The 14,699-nt window shown below is 33.5% G+C and overlaps 2 long non-coding RNA genes across 2 annotated transcripts; both read right to left on the minus strand.

Annotated features, from left to right (window-relative positions):
- Positions 1–9,230: 9,230 nt before the first annotated feature.
- Positions 9,231–9,657, minus strand: LOC125488647. The gene is made up of 2 exons (XR_007266379.1): positions 9,618–9,657; positions 9,231–9,523 (listed from the first exon to the last, which is right to left on the minus strand). It is a non-coding gene; the product is annotated as an uncharacterized LOC125488647 (long non-coding RNA).
- Positions 9,658–11,462: 1,805 nt separating this feature from the next.
- Positions 11,463–12,789, minus strand: LOC125488687. The gene is made up of 3 exons (XR_007266400.1): positions 12,398–12,789; positions 11,901–12,040; positions 11,463–11,637 (listed from the first exon to the last, which is right to left on the minus strand). It is a non-coding gene; the product is annotated as an uncharacterized LOC125488687 (long non-coding RNA).
- Between the last annotated feature and the right edge of the window lie 1,910 nt (positions 12,790–14,699).

Here is a 14,699-nt window from a genome sequence, read left to right on the forward strand (position 1 = left end):
CCTGAAAATCTGCGCGCAATCCGCATTTCATAGAAATAACTACATCTAGGGGACGGACATCGAACTAATTTCCCAGAGGGCGCCACATGCTCCCCGGAATGTCATATTTATTTATGTAATTACCCACGAAGTGAAACCAGTTCAAAGTGGGGACAAGAAAACGAAATTACTTTATCAAGCAAGAGGGGTTCTTAAACTAAAGACAGCGGAAAAGTTTCGCTACTTTACTTACTTACTTCTGTCAAAAAAGAGTGGTGTTATAAGAAGTTTAATGTGCATAGTGCACATAAAGTAAATAGTGATAAAGAAGTGTTATTATTCGATAGATGAGTTTATAAATGACAAGTACCTACCTAAATGAACTGTGATAATTTTATATACATTTTTTTTCTCAAATTTAATACTTCCATTTCATAATTTTAATTCAATTTTAATGTGATGTAAGTAATAGTTAATTATGTTTTTATTTGATATATGAATATGTAATTGATTTGTTATAGAATGTTTAATTTTAAGATTTAGATTTAATATTAAATTTCAAATACAATGTAAATTGTTACTGAATAAATACAATACAATACAATACAATATTATGTATCTGTCTGTGGTAGCGTAGCTCCCAAACGGCTTAACCGATTTTCGATTGGTTTTTGGGTCATATATTATAATGTTACCTCGAGTTAAAAGCAGCTATATTTTATGACTTCTGGTTGTTCTTAGCATATTTTATCAAAACCCGCTTGGCCGTTCAATAATTATGCGACTTTTAGTGTTGAATGTCGGGGGGTTTGAGCGTTGGTAAGATCTAGTCAAGCCAAGTTCGAGAAACAGAACTGGCGAGCCGCACCGTGTGTAATATTACACGAACCATTTCGAGACACTTTTGACCCCCTCATAATTCAAAAACTATTTAATATAAACGTATGAAATTTGGCTTATATATTGACACTAGCGAGATACATATGTGTTCTAAATTTCATAAGCGTATCTCAAACGGATATTTAGATATTAATGTCCAAAAAACCTCATTTTTAACATTGACTGACTCATTCACGTATAGATCAAAACTCTTATGGTACTATTACTATCATAATATGCGAAAACTATGAAATGGTTTTGAGATGCATAATATTAATGTTAACTAGTCTAAGATAGCTGTTAATAGAATGGAATGGAATGGGATCGGATCAAATTGGATCGGATCGTATTGGATGGAATCGGATATGTACGGATCGGATGGGAATGGATCGTATCGGATGGGATTGGATCAAATCGGATCGGATCGGATTAGATCGAATCTGCTCGATTCGGACGGATCAAACAGATAGGACGGACCGAACAGATAAGATGGATCGGATCGTATCTGCTCAAATCGGATCGGATCAGATCGGTTCCGATGAGATTAGATGGGTACGGATCGCATCGGATGGGATCGCATCAAATCGGAGTGGATAGTACGGATCTGATGAAATTGGATCGAATCGGATTGGACAGATCGGACGAATCGGACAAATCGTACGGATCGGACAGATCGGATCAGATCGGTTCGGATGGGTACGGATCGTGTCTGATGGGATCGGATCAAATTGAGTCAAATAGGATCGGATCGGACGAATCGGCTAAAATCTGATCGGATGGGATCCGATTGGATCAAATCGGATCGGATCTGATTAAATCGGATAGGATAAAATAACACTGACAAGAAAATTATAAGTAAGTACCCCGTAAACGTAGGAAAATACAGTAATAATATTGAATATCTGATATGTAGGTTGAGTGAATAATTATCCTTTTTAAAAGTCTAGGGACTTAAAAGTTTTTTTTTATGCATTTTTAAATTTGTCTTTTTAAAAGGACCTACGGCGTTACGAATATAATATATTATTATGTACTTACCAACAAAAAGTAATGATATCCAATCAAAAACATAAATGTGAAATGAGAGCCAAGTTCAATATTATTATACTTACCTAAATGCCGAATGTTGACTTCAACGACAAAAGAAGTGAGATCTAAATGGGTGCCAAGTTCAATGGTCAGTCCTGAAATTTATTTATAAGTAACAGTATTACATAATCATTTATCTTCTTATAACATAAAATAATGTATTGTAGCCTAAGGTCTTTCTTGGCTAGTTTTCATACCTACATGAATTATAGCCTTCACAAGTTGAACCAACAAGAATTTGTCGGTTCTTTCTTATTGAATTCCAAAAAATTGTATTGCTGGTCGAACATAATAATTCGTTGAGGTAGGCTTAAAAAAACTAGCCAAATCAGACTTTAGGCTACAATACATTATTTTATGTTATAAGAAGATATGATTAGTAATACTGTTACTTATAAATAAATTTCAGGACTGACCATTGAACTTGGCACCCATTTAGATCTCACTTCTTTTGTCGTTGAAGTCAAGATTCGGCATTTAGGTAAGTATAATAATATTGAACTTGGCTCTCATTTCACATTTATGTTTTTGATTGGATTATTATCACTATAAGCCTATCCCACTTCATTACCTTCTCTTACCTAACACCAGCAAAAAGTAAGTGCAGCATTGCACACCTGTCTATTCCGCTTAAGTACCTGTTAAAGTTTTCATGTAGTTGTTGTTCATTTCTCTTTATATCCCAACAGTGCAGCAAAAGACTAGCGAGCAGTCCCGACAGTGCTTTAACTAAACGGCGCCCGTTTCAAACTACAGCGCTAATTACTGTTACTGCTGTCAACGCCATCTACCTGTGTCAGTGAGGAACTGAATTTCATTAACGAATTCCTAATTACCACTGAAGTGAGCCGGCCCTGGATGTAGAAAGAGGAAAGGATGCGCTTCGGTTATTCTGGCCTTATTCTTATTTTATAATTTACCCCTGAGAATACAGGAAGATGAATTTTAATGTTATTGAAATTTCAAGGGACTTAAAATAAATAAGAACTGTATTTATGCTGAATGGTCTTGCTCACATCTGCAGAAAGAAACACAGAAACAGAATTATTGCTTTTTAGCATAATCGATAAGGCTTTGGAATATTTCAAATTTGTGGCATCCTTTCCGCAGGCCATTTTACTCAATAATGTTTAGTATTAATGTGCATACAATGAATTAAATAGAGTAATAAAAAAAGTAAAAAGAACGAATTAAAATAAGTACCTAAATAGAATGGAAAAAGTTTCATCATGAATGTGAAAAGAAATTAATTATTTATCGATTTTCTCAACCCGGAAAGAATCGGTCAATCAGGATAAGACATTCCAAGAAAATCACTCTCCATCCTCTTTAATTTCTTCCGTACTAAATTGTTTAATAGAGTACCTATTAGTTTCCTAGCTCGTGTGTTTTCGCTCACTAATGGGTGTCCGTTTGTTGGAAAAATAGTTCCCGGTCGGTAATTGATGAGCCCCGGCGGAGGCGGCGTACTCTCTCATAATCTGTCTCTATTTAAGATACATTTCAACATCTTAAATAAACAAACTATACACCGATTATATAAAAAATCCGCTTGAAGTTGTGGTGTGGTTCTCAATAAAAGTAAGCATTGTAGTAGTAGTAGTAGTAGTAACTTTATTGTACATAAAACACTTAAAATAACATTTAATACTTAAAATCTATAAAACAATAAGGGCGGCCTTATCGCTAAAAGCGAACTCTTCCATTGTGTATATTATGTAATCTTCCATCGTAATATACTTAGTGAAATATGGACCTGCAATGGCAAGTGGAATTTTTTTAATTGCTCACGAGTGTAATATAATGTACCAAACCCTTTTGTTTTATTTCTACACATAAATTTAATATTCAATAATAAAAAAAAACGTGTTTTTTTTCTTCAGTAAACATACAAAATATTTATAAGTAAACTTTGAGTTGTTTTTGGAAAAACAATATCCCATTTCGCGTGAACCAATAATAGTACGAGCGAGCAAAACATACTCGCAGCTACACACCCGTACCAATCCCAGTGAGGATTCTATCTACTGATTGCGTAATGCATATGTTTAAGTAATAGCAAGAGAAAAAAGAGAAAGTTCATGAAAAAAAATCAAGTTCTTCGGACTAAGGTATTACATACATTGAAGCTGTTTTAGTATAGAATTATGAATCGTGTTTTCGGCAAAACGTTAGTCAGCCGGTTTACATTTGGGTTCTTTTGGTGGACTCTTAAAATGATCCTCTTTACATAAATCTAAAAAAAAAAACTTCATATTTTAGGTCGTACAAAACGACATAAAATTCAAATATCTACGTATTTTATTTCATAGGAAGAACCATTAAAAATACACGCACGATTTCACTGAACTCTTTTGTAAAAATCCAGCGCTATTTTTTCCCGTTTGAACATCCGAACACTCGTTTCACTATCTCGAAAAAAAACTCCACCATCACTCGTAATCTCATTTCCTATAAAGCTGTACCAGGAATATTCCAGGTTTATAACCACAGCTCTAGATCTAAAAGCTATTTGGGGCCAATTTTCGCAAATGCCAACCTCTTTGTTGAAATTTTAGCAAAAATCTAATAATAAAGTAGCTCTGCGAGGGTAGGTGCCCTAAAGGCCCGTTCAATTTGTAGTGGCCTTAGTCTTTGAGGCCTCTAGTTTGATCGTGGCCACTGCTAGCAAGGCCAGGTAGTTCTTTGGGAGTCAGTATTCCATGAAATTGGCTGCGGTAGTTGTCTTGTCGGCGGAAGGTGTTTGGTGAAACTTCAACTTGGCTATTAAAGTTTTCTCTTTGTAGTTTAAAGGAAATTTCTCTCTGATTGAGATAAGAGTATTGTGGCTTACTGCCAATCAAATAATATGTCAGTGGTCATGCTCATTTGGAGTGGCATATATCCATATATATATATATATATATATATATGGATATATATACTCTTATATACACAATACTCTTATATATATATATAGTTGTGTGCTGATCATGATGATTCTTCATTCCGATGAAATTATTTCAATAAAGCCAGACAGGGCTTGTAACTGTGGTGAAAGAAGTATAGTAAATCACACATTATGGTATTTCGTCGTCTTCCAGTGTGGAGTTGCAGTAAATTCGTCAATCAGGGAGGCACCTTTCAGTTTCGTGCACCCCAACAATTCAAGAACAAACAAACCATTTCTCAGTGAAATACTGGCTGCCCAATAGTATATTAACACCCTTATTCATAGAGAAGTTACAAAACGTTTTAACTAATAAACTGTTTTGTCCCTCTCCAACAAAGAACAATTTGTTCTTTGACAGAGAGGGACAAAACAGTTTATTAGTTAAAACGTATTGTAACTTTTCTATGAATAAGGGGGTAAGAATATAAATTGTATGCCTCACCAGCTACTGTGTAACACGTATGTATTGTATATTCTACCTAAACTCTACACTGCAAGTTCTTCAAAACCTGCAACCATATACCTACGTTTGCAAACAAAGCGTACAAAAACAATAAAATCACGAGCTTCCGACAGTTTTTCAAGAACAATCGTTGGCAGAGCTCGCATAAATAAAAACAATGGCAGCAAACCTGTTTGAATGGCGCCCATTTGCCATCAAAATCATTTCAGTAAGACATCGATTTCTGACCGTGTCTCTATTGAGAGTCCTTTCAATGCAAGGAGAGCCCCCACTGCTGCTACCGGTGTGGTCTGACCATCTGAAAAGGGGGAGCGGAAAATTTAGGAACTAAACTTTTTTTTTACTTTTGAAAACTTTGATTGTTGCATACTTAATTAATACTTACTCCTCATTATAATAAAACGTAGACAGTTCTGTTTTAGAAACATCTTTAGACTGCTGATTGTATGAAATGTCTAGACTAAATATTGTTCTGTAATATGACGTACATAAAAGGGAAAAAACAGTAATAGTCCAGTCAATAAATGACTCAAAATGAGGTATAGAGTGCGTGAGCAGGTAACTAAACGATTCCTTCAGAAACTTGTTCAGGGGGCTTAGGTTGTTAACATACCAAAAGTCCTGACTCCTAGGTGATGAGCGGGGGGGAGGAGGGGGGGTTAAAGGTATGAATTTTTGGTTTTTCGCTTATATCTCAAAAACGGTGCATCGGAGAGAAATATTTTCAACTAATGAAATGGAGCTCTTAAAATTATTTAAAACTTTTGTATCATAAGTTTTTTTCTAATTCCTAACCGTTTTCGATCTATTACCCTCGGAAAAAGTTGAAATTTACAAGAAAAATGTATTCAAGTCAAAACATTCATAAACATTGCATCATATTTTTTTTTTTTTTTTTTTTTTAATATTTTATACAGCAATATTACTTACACTTAAGCTTACTAACTCGGTGAGCTATGTCAGTGAGTTAAGCAAAATTCAAGTTTAAAATAGCTGTAACTTTAGGCTGGTTGGACATTGACCAGCATATGTATATATATTCTAAAAGGGAATTTCAAAATCTACAACTCCTTTTTTATTCATTTTTTTCATTTATGAATAGGTTAGGCAATATGATGCAATTTTTATGAATGTTTTGACATGAATACATTTTTCTTGTAAATTTCAACTTTTTCCGAGGGTAATAGATCGAAAACGGTTTGGAATTAGAAAAAAACATATGATACAAAAGTTTTAGATAATTTTAAGAGCTCCATTTCATTAGTTGAAAATATTTCTCTCCGATGCACCGTTTTTGAGATATAAGCGAAAAACCAAAAATTCATTCCTTTAACCCCCCCTCCTCCCCCCCGCTCATCACCTAGGAGTCAGGACTTTTGATATGTTAACAACCTAAGCCCCCTGAACAAGTTTCTGAAGGAATCTCTTAGTTACCTGCTCACGCACTCTACACCTCATTCCTTGACTGGACTATAAGTAATTAATAAAATTACTGACTAATAAAAGTAACCACTCAAATAAAGTGACAACTTAGATCGGAATTTATAATGAAGTGGACGAGATAAACGGGTAAAACTTTGTTACTCCTTCGGCTATCGCTTGAAAAGTAGTAAAATGTTTTTATGCGTTGGGTCTAAAATTCTGAAGAGCCGCTTTTTGAGGCTGTAAAGGTTTTATTCCAGGGTTCGGACTTCAAAATTTACATTAATTATAATAAGAATGTCATAGAATAGACCACCATTTCTTACTTCTACTTCTAGCTTCTCCACAGTTAAAAGCCAATTTCTCATTTGAGTAACTATCTAAAAAAAAATACTGCTCATATCAAACTTAAGCTCTTCTTAACTTGATGATGATGCAAAGGTAGACCACTTAATCATGACTGATGTAATGTTCCATCGATGCCGAAACATTAACTATTTCGCAAATAATGAATTTAAACTACGACTGGATGTTCCGAGGGATTTGTTGCGCTTTGGAAGGATTTTCCCGTGGGATTTTTGGAAAAGTTGTCTATTAAATCATTCAGGGTGTCGGCTAACTTCGTGCCAAGCTTCGTTGTACCGATTTCGGATCACAGAATAATCAAGATAATTATTCTGAGTGTAGGTGAGCCTTAATATTGATATCGGCGAGTTGAGGGTAGAGGATAATATCCACGTAAGCGAGCAGCGCGTGGGCACTTTTCACTTTTTTGTGAGCAGCCGTGGTGAGCAGACGGTCAGATGGAGGGAGTGATCGGTGCCGTGGGAGCTTGAGGACAAGGCGCGTGGAGCCGAGGCGGAACACCGTGTGCGAAGCTAAGTCACCTTTCTACTCGTATTTACTTTTTGTCTCTCGTATATGATTGAGAAGTTATACCTACACTTTATTTCTTGAAGGACGCTAACCCACGGCTGCAATTCCCATCACACTGGTATAGGGATTAGATCGGTACACTAAAGGTCTCCTACGTCGCTCATCCAGTATTTAGCTAGCTAGAGAAAATCTACGCATTACCCACAATAAATAGGCAGGTAACTTCATGGTTAGGATGGGGAAAGTAGTTACTTTATCATAAATAATAAATTAAATAATATCTGAGGCTTATTCCCAGCGGTGGGTAGATGCGGGCTGGTGATGATGATGATGATTATCAAATAACTAAAACCTGACAATAGATCTCACTTCAGAAATAATAAATTCTTATCAAATAAAAAGTATACACCTACCTTCAAATTTGTTCTATGGTTCTTTGTTCAAATTATTGATTTTTCATTAGGTAAATAAATACTTCTATAGAATCTATGCTATAGTAATTATTCAAAGAATAAAGTAGATACATACTTAAATAAACTTTTCAAAGATGATTTATTGTAGTATCTATATGGCAGAGAAGATTATTTGACTTTGAGTTTAAAAACAAGTAACAGCGCAGGGAAAGAATTGATTGACGGAGAAATTTACTTTAATAAGTGTCAAGATATCACAAAATAAGGGTTCTAGATACTTAAACTAAATCATTTCTGGTCCTATATTGTTCAATAAATACAAATGGCTTGAAGGTAGATCAGATTCCTGTCCAATTTGCATATTTTCAGAAAGTTATGTAAATTCTTACCCATAGAAGTGTTTGTTTCCTTGTTAAATCAATAAATTCTAATGTAAATAAAGATAGCACGGATATAGTAGGAATAAAGTTAGGTAGGATATATTTATTACAACTATTTATAATATATTTGAGTAAGATTATATAATATTCACTATTTCATAACAATTATCCTATATTCCAATAAGATCAAAGAATATTCATTATTTCATATTATATATTTTAATCTTTTAAAATAATACCTAAATCACTTCCCACTTGGCTACAAAATTAGAGTCATATTATTATATTTTCAAATACTTATCTATTATGAAATTCATGATTTAATAAAGTTACTATACTGTAAATTATTGAACTATTCTAGTTTCAGTTAATTTATGATTATAAATATGATTGTCCCTTTAGCTTTGACAACATGTATTCATGTTGATTTATTTACATGAAACAAATATAAAACATGTAAATATATAAGGTTAGGAGCAAGGGAAGTGATTAATAAGTTGGTCGGAGGAATGTCCAAGTCAATGGTTGTGTTCCACGAGGGCTCCGATTGAATATTTGCTATTATTTATCTATTTTAGAGTCTTATATATTGATTCAATCGGGTGTAGTGATCAAGGCCTACAAAGCGTATGGAGGGGCTTCCCTTATTAACCAACACCAAAAAACATTATTATCTATATTATTATCTTTATGTACTTACCTGTAAATATGTATTTATCGTACAAATAAAAGTTATACATCAAAGTTGTAGTATATAGGTCAATAATTATAGGCAGGTAGGAAGTATGTAATCAGTACTAGGTCATAGTTTTATTTAATTCACTATCTTTCGTTTATTGGGTTACAACACAACGTAGGGTTTCCCTGGATGTTTCATGGCCAATTCAAAGCAGTATTTGTTTCACTTTTATTTCACTCAAGTAAGTTTTGTTGTAGTTTCAAATATCTTCTTAGTAAATCCAATAGGTAGGAGTTAAGTAGGCAGGCGGTAGGGCGAAACGTTACAATTTGGTACCGGAAGACCAGGATATTAGATTTTGCTTCATCTCTTCATGTTACATGTCAGGTAGGTAGATTTCTGTTCTTTTATCTGAAAATTAACAAGTCAATTTGATTAAGATAGTACTTATTTACAAACGAATCACAATATTGAACACTCCTTGCATAGTATATAGGTAACTTACGTTTGTCTCGAAAAAACATTAAGGTTTGTTCTTTGCCTTTCCGATTATAGTAAGTAAATATTTACTCAATATGGCGGTTTTCACATAAACTACATAAAGGCATTTCTTTTAAAGTTTTGGCTAGAAGAAAGTTTCAAAAGTTTGTTTTTACTTTAGTTGGAAAAACTTTATGCAGCATTGCACCACAAACAATAAAAAGTCAAAAGGTTATTTTTTTTTACAGAGTAACTTTTATTGCGTCACAGACTAGTATAATATTTGGCAGTGTAATGCACACTCATGACTGCACAAAATCACAGCAAGATGTTAACGTTATAATAAGTCTCTTGTGTTTTGTTCGTAATTATTTGTTACATACTAGTGGTTGGAAAGTGATTATATCCTTGATATAATCACAATTTGTTGCCGTGGAGTGATCGAACTTATAAACGAAAGAAATTTAATAGGAAGCGCAAGAGGCTAGGTTTTGTAATTAAGGAAGCATTTGTGAAGATAGGTAGGTAGTTGATAAAGTTAGGATGAGGAAATGGAAATAATACATTTATTAAAATGTACTTAATAAGTAGGGGTTGTAGTAATGTTATGTAGCTCATTAAAAAATTACAAAAGATTAGGGGTTGTATGTGGCTAAGCTCCTCATGGAGAGGAAATAATAATCATCATCAGCAGGGGTTGTATATGTATTTAAGATATGCTCCTCGTGGAGTAAAAGGAATTAATCATTATCATCATCAGGGGTTGTTTGTGTATAAGACTATGTTTCTCGTAGAGTTAGAGGATATAATCATCAGAAGTTGTATAATATAATGGATTCTTATTCAGGACATTATCTATAAAATTTAATAGGTTACTTAAGGTACCTACTTACCTTTAAAGAGAATAACATAAAACATAGTAGGTAGGTCATATTAGTGTTGCTCTGAATCACTATGAACGGTTCCTCTGATTATGTAGCTGATTAGGGAATTATAAGTGAATAGGGGTTGTAGGTAAAATAATGATATGGTTTTATTTTAGGTAAAAGCAGTAAAACATTTATTAAAATCAAAAATTTTATTGAAAAAAAAAACAAATGTAACGAAAACGTGGCGCATTTTAGTCCTTATGAACAACCTGAAATGATTAGAATAGATAAAGAAATTCTGGCCCAGGTAGATGATGGGTGGGGATTTTGGTCTGGAGGTGCGATCGGCTGCATCGGTGGATCGAGGAGTTTGCGTGGCAGAGCTTGTGTGGTTAGTGCTGGGCTGGGTTGGCCTGGTTGGGAGGGGATCGGTAGTTATAGCAACTAGTCTATAATTATTAATCATCCTTTTGGCTGGGTTGGTTCGGTTTGGTATTGATTGTATGAGTTTTGTTGTGCGGGTTCTTTGGTTTGTTGATGTGGTTGATTGTGCTTCTGGATCGGATCTTTGCTTGTCATTGACTAGGTACTTTAAAAACTGGGCTCTAAAATTATAATAGGTACTTGAATGTTTGAAAAAGTAGATATATTATACAACATTGATCATAGGAGTTGGGATAGAACTGTAACACTATCTATGCTATCATCCAAACTTAAGAGTAACCGGAAAAGCCCAAATGTCTAATTATCAAATTCCAGAGAGCCAATTAGTAGCAGATGTTATCGGACATTTCCCTAAACAAATACAAGTATGAGTTACAGTAAATAAAGAAAAGAAAATTTAACAATAATCTCATTTGAAAAAAAATTGCGATGTAAAGGTAGCAGTCCAACATAACAATAAATTTAGAAAACAATTAATGTGTAGTAAGTTACTGTTGTTGATTAAGTGTTAGACCAGGTGAAGTAGGCTAGGACCTCATTTAGTTTCAATATATTATTTGTAAGTTAAGAACTACATATGTGGGTAGTTTAGTTGTTCCTATTTTGAGCGCGGTTGCAATTCACTTCTTCATCTGAGTCAGGATGTTTACTTCATAGTATATAATCTCAGAGTTTGGTTGTCAAATAGGGAACATCATCATCATCATCAGCATTCAAAAAGTATGTCATATCCTGAAAAGAAGAATAGAATTTAATTAGAAAAGCTAAGTATTGTGATGATTTACATAATTATAAAAATTCAGGAAATGACTATTTAGTTCAATATAACTTAAGTAGACTAATAGGATAATACATTTAGGGAATGGTTTTATGAATGGTAATCAATATTGGATCTACAGGGGTATGATTTTCATAGCAATCTAACAAAATCTAAGTACAGGGTAGTACAATTAAAATTGGATTACAACATATGTAGAAAAGAAATAGGTACTCACTTATTGTAGAATAGTAACTTTGGTATATAAGTAGTGAGGGATTGTGAATGTTTTGTCACAGTGGATGGTTTGATCAGTTGTTTATCATGGGTTTTAGTTCAACAAAGAGTGTAGTTGGGTTTGCATTGTTATGTTTGGTCCTGAAATTAAACAAATAATGATATAGGTATAATTCAAATAAAATTATGTAAATATAGGAGTTGTATACCAAATGATTAGGATAGGTACTTATTTAAAAGGTGAGGGGTTGACAATAAGTTAAAATATGTTGGTTAGTCTTGTCAGTATCAATTAAAAACTGTATGGGAGATATTTAATTGAGTTAGATTTTTATAACAATAGGTCTATTATAAACACAAGATCCGTAAAACAGAGCTATTGTATGTATAAATAACTAACAATTCAGAGGTTGTTTATTTTGAATCACGATAATTTGGGCATGAGGACTTAGTTTAGTAGCATGCATACAGGGTATTTGAAAGAATAATGACACTTACCTGTAAGATTCACTCATTATTTTAGAGTTTCGTAGGTTTAATCGGGTAAACTTTAGATTTCTTCGTGCGATCGATGTTGTTGAACACAACGACGCATGCTTTTGTTTTGATTAGTGCGGAAAAAAAAACAGCCAAACAGGTTAAGGTTATGTCAGGTTGACATTGACAGTTTAGTTTTAATAAATTTGACAGTTAGACAGGTAAGGCACATTTACACAAACAGCCTAGAATAAGGATAATGGAGACCGTGTTTTTCAAATAGGGGTTGTGAAGGAGAGTTGTAATATCTCAGAAATATTTTTAGTTACCTAGTAACATTATTTTCGACTTAGGTAGTTACTGAGGGTAGAAAATGGTTGAAGTAGAAGTAGTAGTTAGACATATTTGATAAAATAAATTTAATAGTGTATTAGTGTAATAGGTTGTAGAAAAAAAAACTAGATGGCGGTATTTTAATGTTTTGGTATCGATGGAATATTGGGGTGGATTTGTCTGTTACATGAGAGTAGGAACTAGGGTTTCGTTCCCGTCTTCCCGGGAATTCCCGTTCCCGGGAATTCCCGGGAAATTTGTCCTTCCCGAAACCGGGAAAAAAATATGATTCCCGGGAATTCCCGGGTTTGATTTTTAATCGATTGTTTGCTATATTTTAATCTTAATTTATCTGTTTCTCCTACCTTTAACCAAAAAAATTATCGGCAGGCTTGTCATCTACGATCAGAAACTCGGTTTTGTTGTAAATTATTGGAAAATCATAGGTGTTATTGTTTTCGCGCAGCTGCATTGCAATGAAAAATGACTCATATACATCACCTTGTTTCACCTCTTCTGATTCAATATTTTCATCTTTATTTATCTGTTGGTCCTACCGCCTACCTAAAACCAAACAATTGATCGGCTTTTACATATGTGACCAAAGAGTATGTAAAAGCTGACGCTAGTGTGACGCCTGTCATATTTTTTTTAAGTCCCCGTTTTGTGTCCACGTTTTATTTTTTATAAAATTACTAACGCATACAAAAAACCAAAATAAGAAGTAGGTTGAGCGATAAATCGTTGAATGAGAGCGATAAATCGTTGAATAAAATATTTTTTCTAAAACATTACCTCATTTTGTAATTAATTTTCTATTTCATTTTAAGTCATAATAATATTATTTTCAAACTGTTAATTATAATACCTTTGTTTTTGTTTAATTTACAATTAAGAAAAACAAATTATTTGGCATGTAAAACAAATTATTATAATATTGGTTGTTAATTTATCTGACTGTTGCTTTTTTCTCGAGTGATAAAACTATATGTGATTTAATTGTAAGTGTTTTGATAGACTTTTAACACCCAAAAATAGCAAAACCAAGCATTTAAAATAAATTCCCGTTTCCCGGGAATTCCCGGGAAATCTTGAAAAAAATTCCCGTTTCCCGGGAACAGAAAAAGGTCGGGAAAAACGAAACCCTAGTAGGAACTTTCAATTTTGGTAAAATTGATCTGATATAATTTTCTTTTACAGAGAAAACAAAAGGGTAGGGTATTTACATAGCCATTTCCCGGGGATTATGTCGTGATTATAATGTTTCGAAAAATTGAAAGGGCAAAGAATGTGGAAGGAAGAAAACTACTTTAAACGTCATTTTAAAGTCTGAATGATAAGAATGTTAAAGGTACCTGGCCAGGTCTTACATAGTTGATTAAAGGATGATGAAGAATGAAGTTTTACTTATTTAATATTGAGTGCGATTTATAATCATGACAAATACAACTGGGAAATGAAGGGTTTATTGATACTTCGTTCAGACTCACACACACACATTTATAAGGGAAACTTTGGTATATTGTTTCTGTAAAACTTGATTGAGTTACCTATTATATAGGTACTTATTTAGCTAAAAAAGAAATTTCTACCAAAAGTTACCTTTATTTCACTAATATTTTCCAAATGATCAACTAGTGTAGATACAAGAATTATTGCTACTTATGTAATAAGTATTTTAATAATAAAAAAAACTGAGTAAAATCTTAAAAGAAAAAAAATATTTTTATAAAAAATAGTTAACTTCATTTTAAAACTACTAACTTAATAATATGTGGGGACATCTCACACACGGCCATCCGACCCTACATTAGGCAGAGCCTGCAATATGGGTATCGGACCGTTAGTTAGTAGTGTGCAAATTGGTTCAAGTAATTTACACACCATACACTCTTAGTCTTGCTTTTGTAGTAAATTGGCGAAGAAAGGCAGGTCTACACGGGCACAAACGTGTACAACTGCTTTAGTCGATTTATTATTTAAGTTAGCT

The sequence above is a fragment of the Plutella xylostella genome, chromosome 6, assembly GCF_932276165.1.
Source record: "Plutella xylostella chromosome 6, ilPluXylo3.1, whole genome shotgun sequence".
Lineage (NCBI taxonomy): Eukaryota > Metazoa > Arthropoda > Insecta > Lepidoptera > Plutellidae > Plutella > Plutella xylostella.